We start from the raw sequence: 16,901 nt of genomic DNA on the forward strand, positions 1-16,901 counted from the left end.
TTCCATTATGAACCAAAAGAAGGACATTAGGCGAGCTAAGAACAGGTTCAAAATAATAGTGACGACGACACAATTCATACCAATGCAATTCATATCAGCCTATGTGAAGTGCTTGTCTTTACAGCAGACCAACATCCAGTCCCCGAGCCCCTGCACCCCCCACACCAAAAAAATTGTTATTCTGACATCATTGGTCTGAAAGAATACCCAGTACAGTATGCACTCTTTTGGAATGACGAGTTTTCTGCCTTTTCCTAGGTGGATGCTCAGCCAAAGACAAAAATGCGTAAGCGCAGCAGAGAAAATTCATTTGTATAAGCCGGCCCCCCTACTGTGGAATTTTCAATTATATATATCTAATTATGGCTGTCAGTTGATGGATTCAGAAAAGACATTTTGGTCCCCCCCTCCTTTTTTTTGTCTTTTCGTCATCTCTTCTGTTAGAATGATTATAGCACACTTACACAACTAATTGCCTTACTGCTGATTAGTGATACAATTATGCAGACCCGGCTCCTTGTGTGAACAACCATCTGCAGAGAAAAAAAAAAGTGACACTATTCAAAAACTATCCATAATTTAACCAATGTTATTCCAATGCACTGAGCCCAGACAATCGTCTAGCCTTCATATTTCATACCCACCCTGGCAAGAGGAGGTTGGGTTTTGTGTGCCCAATTCACCTCTTTAGACACACTGTGAATCAGAAAGAAAGAGGAGAGAAGAAAGTACTTCAAATGTCAACCCATAGTGGGGAATTGAAGCGTGGTTAACGTCCATTCCTCCTTTGGGTAATTTTTCTTCAAATTTTATACCACTTGGCAATTTTTTGTTTCCTTTCAAACTGCTGAGAAAGTACAGATGTTTCAACTCCCCAAAGTGGGCTCGGGTTTGCTGGGTTTTTGTGGACTGCTGTCCTCAATTCCTTTCTCTTCTTTTTCCCCATAATGTTTTAAAAAGAGAAAGAGAGAGAAAGAGAAAAAAGAAAGGGTTTTAATAGAATCGAAGGACACAGCTGACATATGACATTTCAATAAAGTGTGTCTTTTGTTCTCTAAGGCAAAGTATACCAGACAGCAAACTCCAGAAACCTTAGGAGCCACAGGGAGACAGCAGGTGGACGGGCGGGGCAGGATGCTGTTTGCCCCAAGCAGTAAACAAAGAAAGTGCTTGGCCTTTCCCAACGTGTGAGGCAAGAGCAGCTCTGTCTGCATGAGGGAAAGAAAGCCATTTAGAGGGGTAAGAAGGTCCAAAACCATGAAGCAAAGCGCTACATTCTCCTCCAGTTTTAAAATAAGACTAGAGGCTGTCAGGGCAGAAAAAGAAAAATTCTAAGGTCTTGGGGTAACAAGGTTCTCCTCAAGTTAAATATTATGTAGAATGACTTTCTCGAGAAGAGAAGGTACTGCTCCTTCAAGAGGGACATTAAAGAAGAAATCCTAGAGAATCAGATGTCCCCGATGTACCTATTGTACCAGCAGAGGAAAAGAAGAGAAATGAGGGCTGGTCCTGAGAGCTTCATACGGAGAAGCCTCGTCTCAGGTCCCAGGCAGGGGCCTTCCCTTGAAGCACAACTCCTGAAACATGGGAGTTCCAGAAACTGAGAGGTCACCCTATCATCCCAGACCTTGCAAATCAGTCTGTCCTCACTTGGGCACCCCAACCATCTCTGTCTTTGCTTTTTTTTCATTTTCTTCTACTTGGGGCTCTGTAGAAAGGTAAAGCTTGATACTCAAGGCTGTTGTTTTTAAAAGCAGAAATTTTGATCTCCTGGTCCCTCTGAATTTCCTAAAAACAATAACTGAAGTTTGTCAGGATAATCCCCATGTGTTCTCTAAAATGTAAAAGATAAATATATGTTCAGCCATTTTGTTTCGTTAGGTATTTTTGTGATAATAAAACTAGTAAGAGTAGTTAAGAGTAGTAAATATTTTCTGAAAGCTTACATTGTGCCAAGCTCTCTTTTGTGCTTTATATTAGTTACTTCATTTTGCTCTTCACAAAACCCTCCAAGGTAGATACTGTGATGACCCCACTGTATGGAGGAGAATCCTTCAGATTAATGGAGTTAAATAAGTCAGGACAAATAGCTCATTGCTAGCAGAATGATTTGAACTAAAGCCTAGAGCTCTCCAAAACTGGGGCTCTTAACCACCAAGCACTTTGACATCTCCTCAATGCCTTAACGAGTGTTAGTTTGTACCCAAAGGACTTGGTAACTCTGTTAATCAGAATACTTGTTGAACAACTAATGGAAGGAAAGAAGAGAGGAAGGAGGAAAGAGGAAGGCTGGGAGGGAGAACAGAGCAAGCTACTGCCTCGTAAAAGATGCACTGGACTTAGCATAGCTACCCCAATGTTCTGGTCACTGCTGTCCCCCAATGGCTGAATGATTGCTAGCTGTCTCCATATGTCTTCACCATAAAAACGGAGATATGGGAAAGACGAGTTTCTTCTTCCCAAAGAATCTCTGCTAGGTATTGCAGCCAACCCTGATATCTCCTTTTCCAGTGCTTGCATAGTCATCTCAGCTGGGCAACTAGTACAGCAACCTGTTACTAATTGCCCTCAGGTCTTTGATCATTCCATGGGCATCAGTCTTGTCAACCTGGCTGGAGTTTACGATCTTAGAGGACAAAGATCTTCTTTCCTCCTCCTTTTTTTTCCCTCTTCCTCTCCGTCCTTCTTCCCTGTTTTACCTATAAGGGTTAACTGAGTGTCTATTTGGGGCTTAGCACAAAGTCTGGTCCCACTTCTTCTAAATGTCCCACCAAAGCGCTGAAGCTCAATAACTAACACCAGTTGGAACTGAATACATGCTTGGTTAATTGATCAGAGGCCAAGTTCCTGCAGTTGATTTCCACAGTGATCACTCTAAAAACAGGGAAGTAAGAGCCTTTGTTGGTAGGGAAGATGGAGTCTTGGAGAGTGGCAACGCACATGCAGAGGACCATGTTTAAGTGTGAGTCTTTTTCTTTGAGCTTAACTTCTGGCAAAGGAGGAAAAGATCACCGATGATATAGTGTGCATGTGAGATCAGGATGAAGGTGATTCACACCTGAGTGAATTCTAAAGCATTCACCCCATTGAACCTAAGTGCCAAGGATCCAGACCCCACCAAGAGCTTAGATCTGGCCTGACGGGCAAAGTGTGATGATTAAGAAACCACGCAGAGCATTCAAGGATAAAGATCAAGTGTCAAGACTCCCACAGCTGGATCAAGTGATTTTCTACCACAGCAAGCTTTAGTCTTGTTTGCAAAACTGTTGGATCCTCAACCTGGAGCGTTCTCAACTAGGAAGAATCAGAAAGAGAGCCCCAAGCCTAGATCCGACTTTGTCTTTTTTTCTTACCTAGACACAGGCCCCAGGACAGCCAGACTTGTCTGAGACATTCCTGATTCTCAGGTGGCAAGTCAGGTTGCTCAGTAGGGGCAAGTGGATCTCTGAATAACATTATGGTGTTTTTATGTGTTACAGATGAGAAAGGCAGAGGCAAACATGAAAGGTGCCGTCAAGACGATTTAAGTCAACTTCTCACCCAATATGGAATGACTAGCCCTCCTGGGTTTTCGTGTTTTGATTTTTTTTTCCCTTTGTCATTCCTGGTTCAAAGTAAAGAGCTTCAAGCCTGCTTCTTGATCCTTCATGTTCTCCTTCTCTTGATGTGATACTCAGTGTATCCCAGTAAACAAAGATGATGAAGCATCATCATCTCTTTATCCATCTATTGAGCCAGGCAGCAATTATCCAAACACCCATTTAACCATCTACCCAACCATCCACTCATCCATACATTCATCCAATATCAAATTGACTACTGTATACCAGGCATTAGAGTAGGCATAAAACTCAAAGGAAGGAATAGACACTATTCCCACCCTGAAAGAATTTGCGGTTTAATGGGCATAATGACCATCTATAAACAAGCACAATAATACCGAGTAGTAAAAGATGTAACAGATCTGCTCATAGAGCTAAAATAATATATATAAGATTTACTGAACACTGTTTTCCCAGCCCCATGCTAAAGTTTTACATCCTTTCTCTCATTTAAACCTCACAGCAATCCTGAGATAATTTTATAAAAATTATAATCCTGTAATTATTCTCTTCTTACACATAAAAGAATTTGTTCCACATCACATAGCTATGAAGAGGTAGAGTCACTCATTGAAGCTTAACAGTCTGTCTCCAGACCTTATGCAATCAACCAGGAAGCTACCTCCCTGCCAGCTGGAATTATGGATGACATGACTCCAAGAGACTTTACAAATTCCCTGCAGAGAAGGTAACATTTATGGTGGGCCTTAAAGGATTGTTAGATGACCAGAGCGAGAAAAGGAAGAATATTGCAGGCAGTTGGAAGACTTAGTACGAAGGCCCATGTGTTCAGGGAGGAGCGAGCAGCTCAGTATGACTGAAGAATAGAATGTGTGTGTGTATGGACTATGAGACAAGAATAATAATAATAACCACTGCATCTTACAGGATGCCCACTCTATTGCCTGCTGTGGCTGTACATTCACTATCATTGCAATTCTTAAAATCCTCACTGGAGAAACTCAAGCTCAGAGACTTTAAATGACTTGCTCAAGGTCACACAGTTCAATAAGCTAAATAAGCCTTTAAAACAAGAATGGTCTGATCCCCAAGTTAAGAGTTGGAGCTCTGAAGTTAGACTGCCTGGAATAAAATCCCAGCTCTGCCACTTACTAGTCGTGTAGCCATGGGTCAGTTACTAAACCTCTCTGTGCCTCAGTTTCCTCATCTGGGTGGGGATAATAACCATCTTATTCAGCTTATCTGAGTGTTATTCACGGACTCAATGGCATAATGCATGTAAATAACAAAACCTGATGCTTGGTACTACACTTCATAAGTATTTGCTATTATTGTCATTGTTATTTTGGGATCTATTTGTTAGGGACATGTAAGTGTTATCTAAAACAAGAGAGATAAGTGGATGTAGATGAGAAAAAAAATTCCAAGTGGGATGTCAACAGTCACCACCAGCTGGTCAAAGCCTGAGCTTGGCAGTAGAAAAGGGACAGCTTTAACCAAAGGCTTTGTCAGCTCAGAGAAGCGACAAGCTTCTCTGATGATTCTAAAAGAACTCCCAAGCCCTCAATTAAATGTCCAGTGGACAGCTCTGGGGCATTTTGACCTGGGCCCAGGGATTATGTGATATGCCTCTCTGTGCCAGTCCTCAGCCTCAGATGGGGGAACATTGCCTTATGAGGAAGCTCAGGCTGCCTGGATTTTGACTTCCTGATGAGTGGAGCCCCAAATCTTCACTTTCTTATGTATAGCTGATTCAGTTTTACCCAAGTCCCCCAACCTCCAAATGTAGGCCCAATACTTCAAGCAACTGTGAGTTTTCTTCATCAAGTGCATTGGGCAGAAAAACGGTGCAAGGCTACCGGTATTTCCTCCACGGGAGAATGTCTATTAAAATGTAACACATGAGTATGTGTTATGCTAATCAGCATACCCGCTGATCAAATCATGGGTCCCAAAGTTCTGTACACAGGCAGCCAGACGTAACTTGATTAGTTCATAAAGAGGGCACTTGTCTCTTGCAGCAAGTGAGGTAAAGCATTACGTTTGCTTGGCAACATCTCATTTTGGGGTTGAGACTGCCACAATCACCACACTGAGAAGACAAATCATTTTAGTTTGGTTTTCTCCAGAAGAAACCCAGAGACAAGGGTTAGAGTGCAGATCATTTATCAGGGAGATGCAGGAAAGCCCTGCAGAGGAACAGGGAAGTGAGCTGGGGGAGGCAAGGTGGCCAACACAGGGTGTCTTGTAGATCCAGCTCCCACCATACACAACCGGTGCTCAGTCTCCTGGGGAAACTCCCAGGAATGGTGCAAAGCACAGGCCTCGGGATGCTCCCACTTGAGCTGTGAGAGAGCTGGGGTGTTCATACACCAACTTCAGTCATTGAGATCTGCTCGTAGGGCTGTTAATACCCAGCACTTTGGGCCTGCTTCCCAGGCAAACTGCTTTCTGATGTGTTAGAGAAAGCCCTAGGGCATGGAGAAGCAGGGACAGTTGGAAGGCAGCTGGAGCAAGCTGGAGGGTCAGATCCCAGGGAGATCACAGAGCACCAGCAGTGCCTGCCTCACAAAGCTCCGCCAGGCTTCCTCCTCACCTTCTTCAGACAAAAATGTTCTGTGCCAGTTCGCTTATCCAGAGGAGAGCTGGTGAGCAGCCTCAAATATCCACTAAAGTCCCTGTGTCTTATTAACAGTAATTATTAACTCACATCACAGCTTTACTCAGAGCCTGTTTACTCGTAGGTACAGTATGAAACGGCACTGATACACTGTTAACAAACTTCACTGAGATTATAAGAACAAGCGAAAGGAGCAAGAAATAACAACTACTCTATGACTTAGACATTCTACTTCTGGAAAGTTATCCTACATCGGTACATACGCATATGTACAAAGACATATGAACAAGGATATTAAATGTTGTTTTGCTTGTAGCAAACAATTAAAAAAATGGAAACATCCTAAATGCCCATTAATAGGGGAATGGTTAACTAAAGGCTTTGAGACCTGGCAGGTGTTATAAAGAATGATGAAGAGCTACATGTGCTAACATGAAAAAAATTTAAGATGCAAGTGAAATAACCTTGCCATAGAATATGTCATTGTGATTCCCATCTATGTAAAAGTCATGTGTATATAACATAAATATTATTATATATAATAACATGGATGTATGTATAGATGTATACTAAAAAGTTATGTAGGTCATATCAGAATGTAATAGGGGTTATTTCTTTACTGGGAACAGAAAGCAGTTTGAAGACTTTTTTTTTAATCAATGTATTGCTTAAATCATTTACTATGAACATGGATTCATATACTAATTGTGTAATTAAAAGCATGAGTGACAGCTAACATCTTTTCACTAATCCAAAAGACTATTTTAAAAAGCAATCGAAGCAGAAAGAACAACTAAAATTTCATAGCTGTCTACGTCATTTAGCATGAGGGAAATGAACACATACCTTCATGTCCCCTGAGGACGTCATTACAGTCGAGCACAGAGTGATGGTGGTACTCACTCCTAGCTCAAGGAAATACTGAAATGTTGTTAGAATTTCTGTTTGAAAGGCAGCAAATTATGTGCCATGATTTAGAAAAATGTCCACTAAAAATTGGCAAAAGTACAATAATAAAGGACCTGACACTGGGTGGACTATGGTCTAGCTGTGTATGAAATTCACTTTGCAGACCAGGAGTTTGCCCAACAGTGCCAGGTAAGTGAGGGGTTTCAAAGTGAACGTCACACTAGGGGCTTTCCTGAAGGTTGCAGGCTCAACTAAACAGGCAGAGTTGTATCCAGTGATCTGCTGGTAAATGTTTAACAACTGGCTCTGAGGGTGGGTGTGGGCTGGGGGGCTGACTTGCAGAGTTTCTAATTTCCATGGTATAAATATTCCCTTTGTGGTTGCTCTCAAGCTACCAGTGAGACACCAGAGAATGTGGAAATGAGGTTGGAGACCCTCAGTAGCAGCACACCATTCTATATAGCGTTTCCTCCACACAGACGCATAGATGTTAACAATCACAACAGCATGTATAACCGGTAAAAAGTAGTAAAATAACTAGGAAGTGATAAGTTTTGAGTATTATGACCTTTGTTTTTCACATAATTAATTTAATTGTATGACAGTGTGTTTAAAAACCAGTTTGCAGAATTCCTGCCATTTTGGCCATGAGCTCTCTGGAGCTGGTGCAGGCTGGCTCCAGCACACCATTCACTGTAGCAGCTCCCAGATTTCTATCTAGAACATTTCCACTGAGGATACTTCAAAAAAGGGGCCAAGTCGATGCTAATCAGAATTATAGAAAACACCATGTTTGGCTCTAGAAATACAAACAGACAGATTGTGTTTTCGCAGCAGCCTGTCGCAAGTTTTGGTAGAGAGCAGTGCTCCCTAATTCCCCCAAGCAACTTGTCTGAGCAGGAAAGATAGCAAGGAAGATAAGTTCCCTTCTAGAGGGGAAAAGATTTCACTGATGATATAGGGAGGAAATTCACACTATGTCAAATGCTAAACTGTCCTGCCTCAAAATGCTTTTGGAGCTGGGACATTATCTCACCAGCAACCGGAATCTAATTACTGTTCTTTTGAATGTATCAGAATTATTATTTTTTCCTTGATTCAGTTTTTCCAGAATTAGGATCATCTTTCTAAGATCATCTTTCTAGCAAAAATTTTGTATTGGTTGTTTTTTCTACTCTGTGATCTTTATATTTACTTGAGCATTTTTTAAAGTGTGGTTATATTCTTGGCTATATAAAAATGGAGAGGTTTATAGAACAACCAAACCTAGTAATATTATGTTTCTTTATTTGTAAAATGGAAGGAAAGGGGACACTGAACCACCATGAATCACTAAGGATCATTTGAGCTCTAAAAGTGGGTGAGTTTTTGTTCCACATTTTTATGCAGTTAAAACAACGGATTGCAAGCAAGGAGAGAAAGCAGGAAGGGAAGGAGCGAGACCCCGGCACCTGGGGCATTCTCGGTGTCTGATGAATGCCAGATTTACTGCTAAAGTGAGATCGATAAATACTAACTGAATCACAGCCACGCTTGAGGCGCTACTCATTTATTTTTCCACCCCCCAAAAGGAACACAAAACATGGAACTCAAGTCAGGCATGACCAAACCTGAAGAATTTGACTCTTCCATCCTGCTGCTAGCAGAATTCCTCGTGATTTGGGCAGACTGTGGGGGAGGCCTGGGGGGGCCGATGGGGGTGGGTGGGGGTGGGAAGAGATGCTTAATCTGGCGAGGTTTGGAGGAGGAAGGAGCCGTGGGGCCGGCCAGCTCAGTTTAGTCTTTCATGAATAAACACTCTAATTGGGGACATCACAGATAATGGGTCTGACTTCTTTCACTGGAGGGCCAGATCATGATTTGCTAATTGGATATTCCTGGGGTGGTAGAGGTGCCCTCACTGGCCCTGAGTGATTACTAGTTAATGGGGGCTTAGAAGTCCTGTTCCAGACTGATGAAGGGAGCCATGCTAAGGAAAAGGAGCCCATCACCTGTCCTGGATGCTTCAGGAAGGAAGCTCAGCATCTGGAAAGCACATAGTGGCCCCAGGTTCCAGGAACTCACCTGTGTAGCACTGATTTTGGGGGCAGGGTGCCCACCCCACTCACTGCCCCGGTACTGACCGCTCTTTTTCTGTGGAGTGTCTGATCCAGGACATGAAGTGCCCTCTCCAGCAGGCCTCCTACACCACTCATTTTTGGGCTCATTCCTTTGTCCATCAAGAAGGACAAGCACTCAGAACACCAGGCTCAGGGACCAGCAAAGCATCAGGGATGGCTCTTCACATAACAGACAGAGAAAGCTGCTTCAGGGTCTCTGGACTTGAGTTGGAGAGAGGGGTATGTCACCATTGTTCAAAGATGGTGTGGTGATGAGGGAGGGATGGCTTCCAGTCTGCCCCTCTACAGGGGGATAATGGCACCCAAAGGCACAGTCACAGAGGAAGAAGGAGCCAGGACAGCAGAAGTGGGCCGATGCCTCAGCAGGGGTGCTCTGGCCAACACTTTTCTTTGGGCACAGGGCTACTGTTGGAGTCCTTGGCCTATCTTAGCAAACTGTCTGGGGACAAAGGGAAGAGAAATTCAGGAAAAGACAGGACAGGAAAAAAAGAAAAGCAAGAGGTCTTTTTACACCGAAACACAAGTAAATTCTTCACGCAGAAAAAAGTTCCTGTAAAACAAAGGCTATCTGCTCTGGCCAGAACGAAGAGCATACTGTGTCCCATAGAACATTTGATCTCTCTTTCTGCAAAAAAGCAAGCTTCTTTCTTTATGAAATTTATGGATAATTCAAGGTCTATAGACTCTGTCTTCTGCCTAGCCACCTGAATGAGCAATAGACCTGCCCAGTTAATACCTGGTCATTTGTCTTGTTTCTAGGGGACTGTACTCTTTTCCTGGACCTCAACTACTAGTCTTGCCAAAGTGTGATTTCACTAATGTGTAGAAGACTCAGGGCGTCTTGAGTAAATTGCACCTGGTAATGCAGGAGATGACACTTGCTCATCAAAATTGAAGAAGCCAACCTGGGTGAAGCTTCTGCTGCCACCAGTTCCCAACATGTGATCCACACATGCACAGGTGAGACCTGACATTACGAAGTTAATCTGAATCTCAAAATGTCTATGATTTATTGAACACTGTTAATGTGCTAGACACTATGCTATATAATTTACCTACAGTACTTCATTTAATCTTCCCAAGAGTCTGATGAGATAGGTACTGTATTCATCTCCACTTTACAAATGGGAAAACTGACTTTAACTATCCGAGGTCACACCCTGAGTAAGAGTCATTGCACCCTTCCTTGAATTTCTCCCTGTTTAATATTTCTTTTCTGAAGGCAATAAACCAGATTGGTGACAGCCTGGACTCACCATGCAGAAGAGCAGGAAACTGATTTTATTTTTGCAGAAATGGTAAAAATGAATTCCTAATAAAGGGTACAGTCTGAGATTATGAACAGAAAAGGAAGATTTCTCATATGTTTTCTTATTGGTGATCTTCAAGAACTGCACCTTTTTTTTCTAGAAAAAGTAATAACTGGTCACTTTCCAGAAACTTGAAATGACCATTTTTATCATCAAGGAAGGCTTGCTGATGACCCTGGGTGAATTGTTTAAGCTCTCAAAAACTGATTTTCCCACTGCATAAAGTAAATAACCTATAGGAATAGATGTTTTTGAAGCTTCAAGAATTCTGTATGTGTCACAAGACGGGATTTTGCTATCACCCACGTGGTATTTCCACGGTAACTAAGAGAATCTGTTATAGAGAATCTGGGGTTTTTAAGTCTCACAATTATCATTACGTGCATTTTCTTTTTTCTTTCTATCTCCTTGCTTTCCCTCTCCTTGTGCTTGTCTGTTTCCTTGAGCTATCTATCTCCTGGCATCCTTGGTACAGCTCCATCTGGCTCATTTGTTATTCATGAATTAACATGTGTTTTGCATGCATTCTCCTTTGAACAACTGTTCCAAAGTACACCAGAGTATAGCAACAAAGGTCTCCACGTTTGATCATGTTCACCATCAGTCAAAAGTGTATGAACATGTGTCACAATATAGGGGTGTTCACTTAAACATCATGCACCTCGAACGATGCACACAAATACACATTTTATAATAAACACAAAAGTAGAAAGTAAAAAATCCAAAAAAAATCCAAACAAATTAACACCATACCCTAGTAAAGGTCATTTTGGGCCAGGCTGCCTCTTTCTGTAGATCCTCAGTATCTAGGACGGTAGAGTTATTTTGGGCTTAGATGGCAGACATGGGAAAACAAATACTTGATAAACAAGAGGGTCTACAACCCAAGGGTTGAGAGATATGCAGTGAGAGAGGAGATGAAGGAAGGCAAGGCTGGATCTTCAAGGGAGGCCAGACATCCAGACATTTATGGGAATTCTACCAATGGGTAATATCAGTTTGTTTTTTGGTGTCACACTATGGACTGAACCAAAGACTTGTAAGGGCCAAATATGGCCCATATCCTGCCACTTTGTTGCTCCCGTCCTATGATCTAGAAGCAACCTTTTGCACCTCGTTGAAACCCAAGTCCCTCAGGGTGATACCACATTACACTCTATTAGCTCTTTTCACCAGAGTGTGAATGAATTTGACAGGTATAGATAATGGTAGAAAAGACAGAAAACTGTAATAAGACCCAGAAAAACTAAGAGGAGAGACCCAAAAAGAGCAAACCTCAGAGATTCAGGTGCACAGGAATCCAATCCACATTTACCCTCCATCCCAGCTCCTGCTACCCCAGAGTTGGAGGGAGAGGCAGAAGCATTATCCCTTTAAAGGAAAACTTGTCTTCTGTCCCTTTGGGAAATGTTGAGTTCCCTGAACTTGTCAAGAAGTTAACAGGGCCTGCTTTTTTGTGCTCTGAACCTTGAAAGTCTCTATTTCCTCCAGGGTGACCTGGAGACAATTAAATACATCCTTGTATCCCCTTCAATACCTCCCAGTCCCACCATCATCCCCTTTCTAAGACTTGTTAAGGGAGGGGCATGCAAAACACATGCTAATAAACACCTACAAATGAGCCAGATAGAGCTGGAATGAGATGTCTAGAGATAGCTCAAGGAGACAGAGACAGGCTAAGGAAGAGGGAGAGACTGAGCAAAGGTGAGAAAGCAAGAGACCCAGAGGCACAGACTGGGAAGGGACAGCTTGCCCACCATTTTTAGTGAAGAAAACATATTAGGGAACAGAAAAAGTGGTCAGAGAAAATATCCTACTACTGAGCAAACTACAAGTTGAGGTTCAATATGAGTGTTACTCAATTCAATGGATATTTATTAATCCAGACTCTGCCTTGAAATAATAGTGGTTCATAACACTAAGGCATGTCCTATATGCCAGGCTTTGTTGACACATAGGAAATATCATCTAATGGATTTAATCTTCACAACATCCCTATGAGGTAGAAGCTACTATTATTATCCCGATTTTACAAATGAGAAAACCGAGCCACAAAGATGGTAAAGTCACCAGCCCAGTATCACACAGACGGTAGGAGGCAGAGCTCCAGAGCTTGCCACCTGTGCACAAGAGGCCTCTACACCAGCTGCAGAGGACCCATGTTAAAACACATGGTTGACAGAGTCAGGGTTTGCCTGCTCAAATGGAAAGCCCCCTTAACATCATTTTTTTTTTTTTGCCCCCCCATTAACTAGTACTTAGTAGGCAGGATGGCGCTGTGAAATGGTTGCTCAACTGGGAAGCAGTATTTTGGTCTCTTAGCCAGTCTGGGCTTCAATTTCCAGGGAATAACTAAGGTTGTTCCCTGCTGAAGAACTCTATGGTGTATGGATTAACCATCAGAGCTTAAAATGGGTTTAAAAAATTATCTCAGCATAGACAAGTAGTATTTGATATCTGTTCACTTAGGAGACTAAATGAACAGATTCCTTCCAGAAGCCCTAAGATTCATCATACATGGTAAATATTTGTTTGGACAAATTTTAAATTGAGGATCATTTGATTGATAGATAATTGTTCTCAACGTCAGCTAAATATGTTCAGCTGTCGCTGCCAAATCATGAGTTGATGTCATCTTTTTTGTTTTCTTTCTTTCTCTCTCAATTTTTTTTTTTTTTAATTCTGAACATTATTTTTTTTTTTTATAATCAGTTCTTAAGTTGATTTCTTCACCAAGGATAAAATACACGGTAACTTTTTATCTGAGCAACACAAGCTGTTAGAAATTCCAGAGAGAGGAGTTTGGGCTGAACCCCACAAGAGCTTCAGTATACAAAGATTTTCTACCCACCTGCTCAGCCAAACTCTGTTCCACACCCATGCTCTGCAGGAATTTCTAGTGCCCATTCCTCTTTCTTCCCTGCTTAACCTGCCCACTTTCCAGGTGAGACAATCAAGGCCCAGAGGAAAGATTGCCTTGTGATCCCTAAGGTCCTTTCCAGACCTAAAAATTTAAATATATACACATATGCTCCCAGGCCTAACAGACTTAGAAGTTAAAATATGGAACAGATACATAAGTCAGGAAAGCTTCCTGGAGCTGGCCTTAAAAAAAAATTAATTTGATTTTTCATAAAGAAACAGAAAGGACGAAGTATTTATCAATCTTCTCCATTAGGGATAATGATTGGATGAGAAGAGAAATATCCTGTTGGCATTAAGCACATAGGTCTCATTCTTATTAGACCTGCTTTCTAATTTCTTTCACTCCCTGGCTCACAAGCCAGTGTTTATTTCCATGACTCCTTTACAAATGACAAATACTATTTGTACAGCTGATTAACACAGCAATCTGTATTTTAATTTACTCCTCACTTTGGGAAAAATGAGTGGCCAGAGTGGGGGAAAAAAGCTAGATTCTCTTGAAAGTAATTTGTTCAAACAGTTCTCTCAATATTTTTTTAATAATAAGTTTAAAAATCTATTATTATAGAGTAATTGCTCATCAAATATCTTTTTAAAAGTCAAAGCAATTTTCAAATTATAAAGAACTTCTCAAATGTGTCTAGATAATTATGAAGCTGCATTTTATATAACTCCCATACCTCAGTAGGCTGCAAGGCCTGTTATAATCTTTGCCATTGGAGCCCAAGATTGCATCAACTGGTTCCCGTGTAAAGTACCACGTGATACATGTTAAATACATAGCATTTCTGTTATTACAAACACATACACATGGAAATTATCTAGCAACTTCCTATAGCAACTGCTATTAGGACCGACACAAATTATATTCTTCCAGTTGAATTTTAAAGCGTGATAAAAGTACATAATAGATAAATAGATAGATGAGCTATAACTTCAACTAACTCATTCCTTGAGAAAGAGAAATAAAGTCCACTGGAGATTTAGAATCTCCAGAAATCTCCAGAAATTCTTGCTATGAGCAGAATAGTTACCTTTGAGGCAAGACTCTTGTAATTTTTAAATCTCTCCAGAGTTTTCTCACCGAGGCTGAAAACTTGCCACAGTTTTAACCTTCCACCCAGAATCCAAGTAATTCTGATTTTTAAAAAATGGTAGATGTCTATGTGTACATAGGAACCTGAATATCTGTGGGTTTTCCTTAAAAATTTAAATGAAGGCCAATTTTGGACTCTCTAGGGTTGTAAATTGATTCTAGGAAATACTAAGAACTAACAAAAACATTTACGGATTGCTAACATTAATCGCACATGCGTGTGCATGTTTTACACACCTGCATGGAAGCACACAAACACAGAGACATGGCACCCTAGTCCACTTTTTCTATTCAGCTCTCTTCAGTCTGGAATGCTTGCACCCTGGGACCTCCTGGGTACTTCCAGGGCCCCTGGACATCTAATGGCTGCTTCCCTAGGACACCTAGGCTGAGAGGACACCTAAAGCAGCTCAGAGAAGGGTCTGGTTCGCTTTAAACATGACTTCTTTTGTCATTATTCTCTACCCTCCAATCCAGTTGCGGCTGTGATCTGCTGCCTTTCAACTTGGAATAAAATACATTACTTATGCAGCGAATGTTTTTAATGTAACAAAGCAAAGGAATAAAAATGCCTTACAACAGTTTTATTAAAAACAAATTCCCACAGTAAATACATATACGCTCCGTCTCTGGGAGCAAAACAGCCAAGAACATCACCGCTAAGTGCTCTGGGAAGTGCTTATAAATTACTTGAAATAAAAAACATTGTTGCCTGGACATCAGGGATGAAATGCTGCAGTTTGTAATAAATTAACACAGAACTTTACTTCCCCTCCTCGAACAAAGCAGCCATTTGTCTGAATAACCCACATTCAGCTGTGAGTTATATTTTCACAACTGCAACGGCATTCATTTGCAAATTATTCTGCAGTTTTAATGCTCAAGTTTTAAATACCTTGAGAACTAATAAATAAAGCAAAGTAGAGCAAACAGTTGGCTTGTAGTTTAAAAACTGCCCTAATTTCTGCTTTTCTTTTGGCTTTTTTCTTTTCAAAGTTTTGCTTTTTTTTTTTTTTTTTTTGTGTAAATGGTATAAAGTTTCTTTAAACTACATTTTAAAAAATAAAAGGCTAAAATGTATTTGGGGGTATTCACACCACAGAGAAGTTCCCATAATTCCATTAACTGTGAAGGTATTTGGCTAGTATTCATTTTACATTTTTAAAACTTTTCTTCTACCAATACTTTAATTTAGTGACGGAATAATTTATAACTATCTTTGAGGGGTTTTCTATTGTGTGTAACTTTTGTCTGCAAGACTTGGATTTGGTTAGATTTTTTTCTCTCTCTTTCCCTCTACTAGACTTTGTCCGGGAAAAAAAAAAAAAAAAAAAATTCGAAAGAAAAGTCGTGTCATTTCCCTTGAATTATTTTGATTATAAAACAAAAACTCTGCAAGAAAACTCTTTTCACAACCTGCTCGGTAAAACAAAACGAACTGCTTTCCAGATCCTTGAAAGAAAAATTTGATAGAAGCATTTATAGATTCAGTTTGAGGTTTGAAGGTTATTTTCCCGGCCAAAAAAAAAAGCCCTGTTTCCTTGTGCGGAATTACGGGCTTTGTTGGATTTCTTTTGCATTGTTTTAAGTAAGGTCCTGCGCAGGCAATATCACTGTATAAAAGTAATGCCACCATTTTCAGGAAGCGATTTGGGGAGGAAAACTCTTCAGAAGCATGTTATTTTCAGAAAAGTGCCTCATAAAATATTTTTATAAAGTAGGAGTTGAAATCATTTAAAAATCACTCTCTTTTGTAAATCTGTTTGGAGAAAGCTCTTTTGATCCCCTCTTTCTTCTGATCCTCATCTTTTATTTTGCTTAGAGGTAAACAACATTTGCCTCATTTAAACAAGGGCATTTGCCATTGTGGTTCTTAAATAGTTTCCCAGTCACCCTATGGCAATTCATCACATGGGATAAAATAAGGATACTTTGCATCCAAGACTTTTATCACCTCTCTGAAAATGTTTGTTGTTTTTTGCTTTGGTTTTTTTTTTTTTTTTTTTTTTTTTACTCCCTCCCTCTCCTACCCCCACCCTGAACTGCAGGGGATTGTTTTAGGACATTTCAAAGCCTTTTGTGACTAGGGAACCAAAGTCCTGTGAAGAGTGAGAAATGCTTGAATACATGCACTACAAAATAGGAGATATTTCCAAATTCCCTTTTAATTAAGATGTCTAAGTAGCCATTTATTCGAAGAGAGATTTCCAAACAGTTCAAAATAAGGATGCTTAACTGCAATAGAGATCCTCCACTCTCCGACCCTGGAGGGGGCTGTTACCTGGGGGCAGATAAATGGACATTTGTAACTCCATAAAGGTCAGATGGGGAAGGGCATCCAAAACAGAGACCAGGATG

This window comes from Cynocephalus volans, chromosome 10, assembly GCF_027409185.1.
Source record: "Cynocephalus volans isolate mCynVol1 chromosome 10, mCynVol1.pri, whole genome shotgun sequence".
Lineage (NCBI taxonomy): Eukaryota > Metazoa > Chordata > Mammalia > Dermoptera > Cynocephalidae > Cynocephalus > Cynocephalus volans.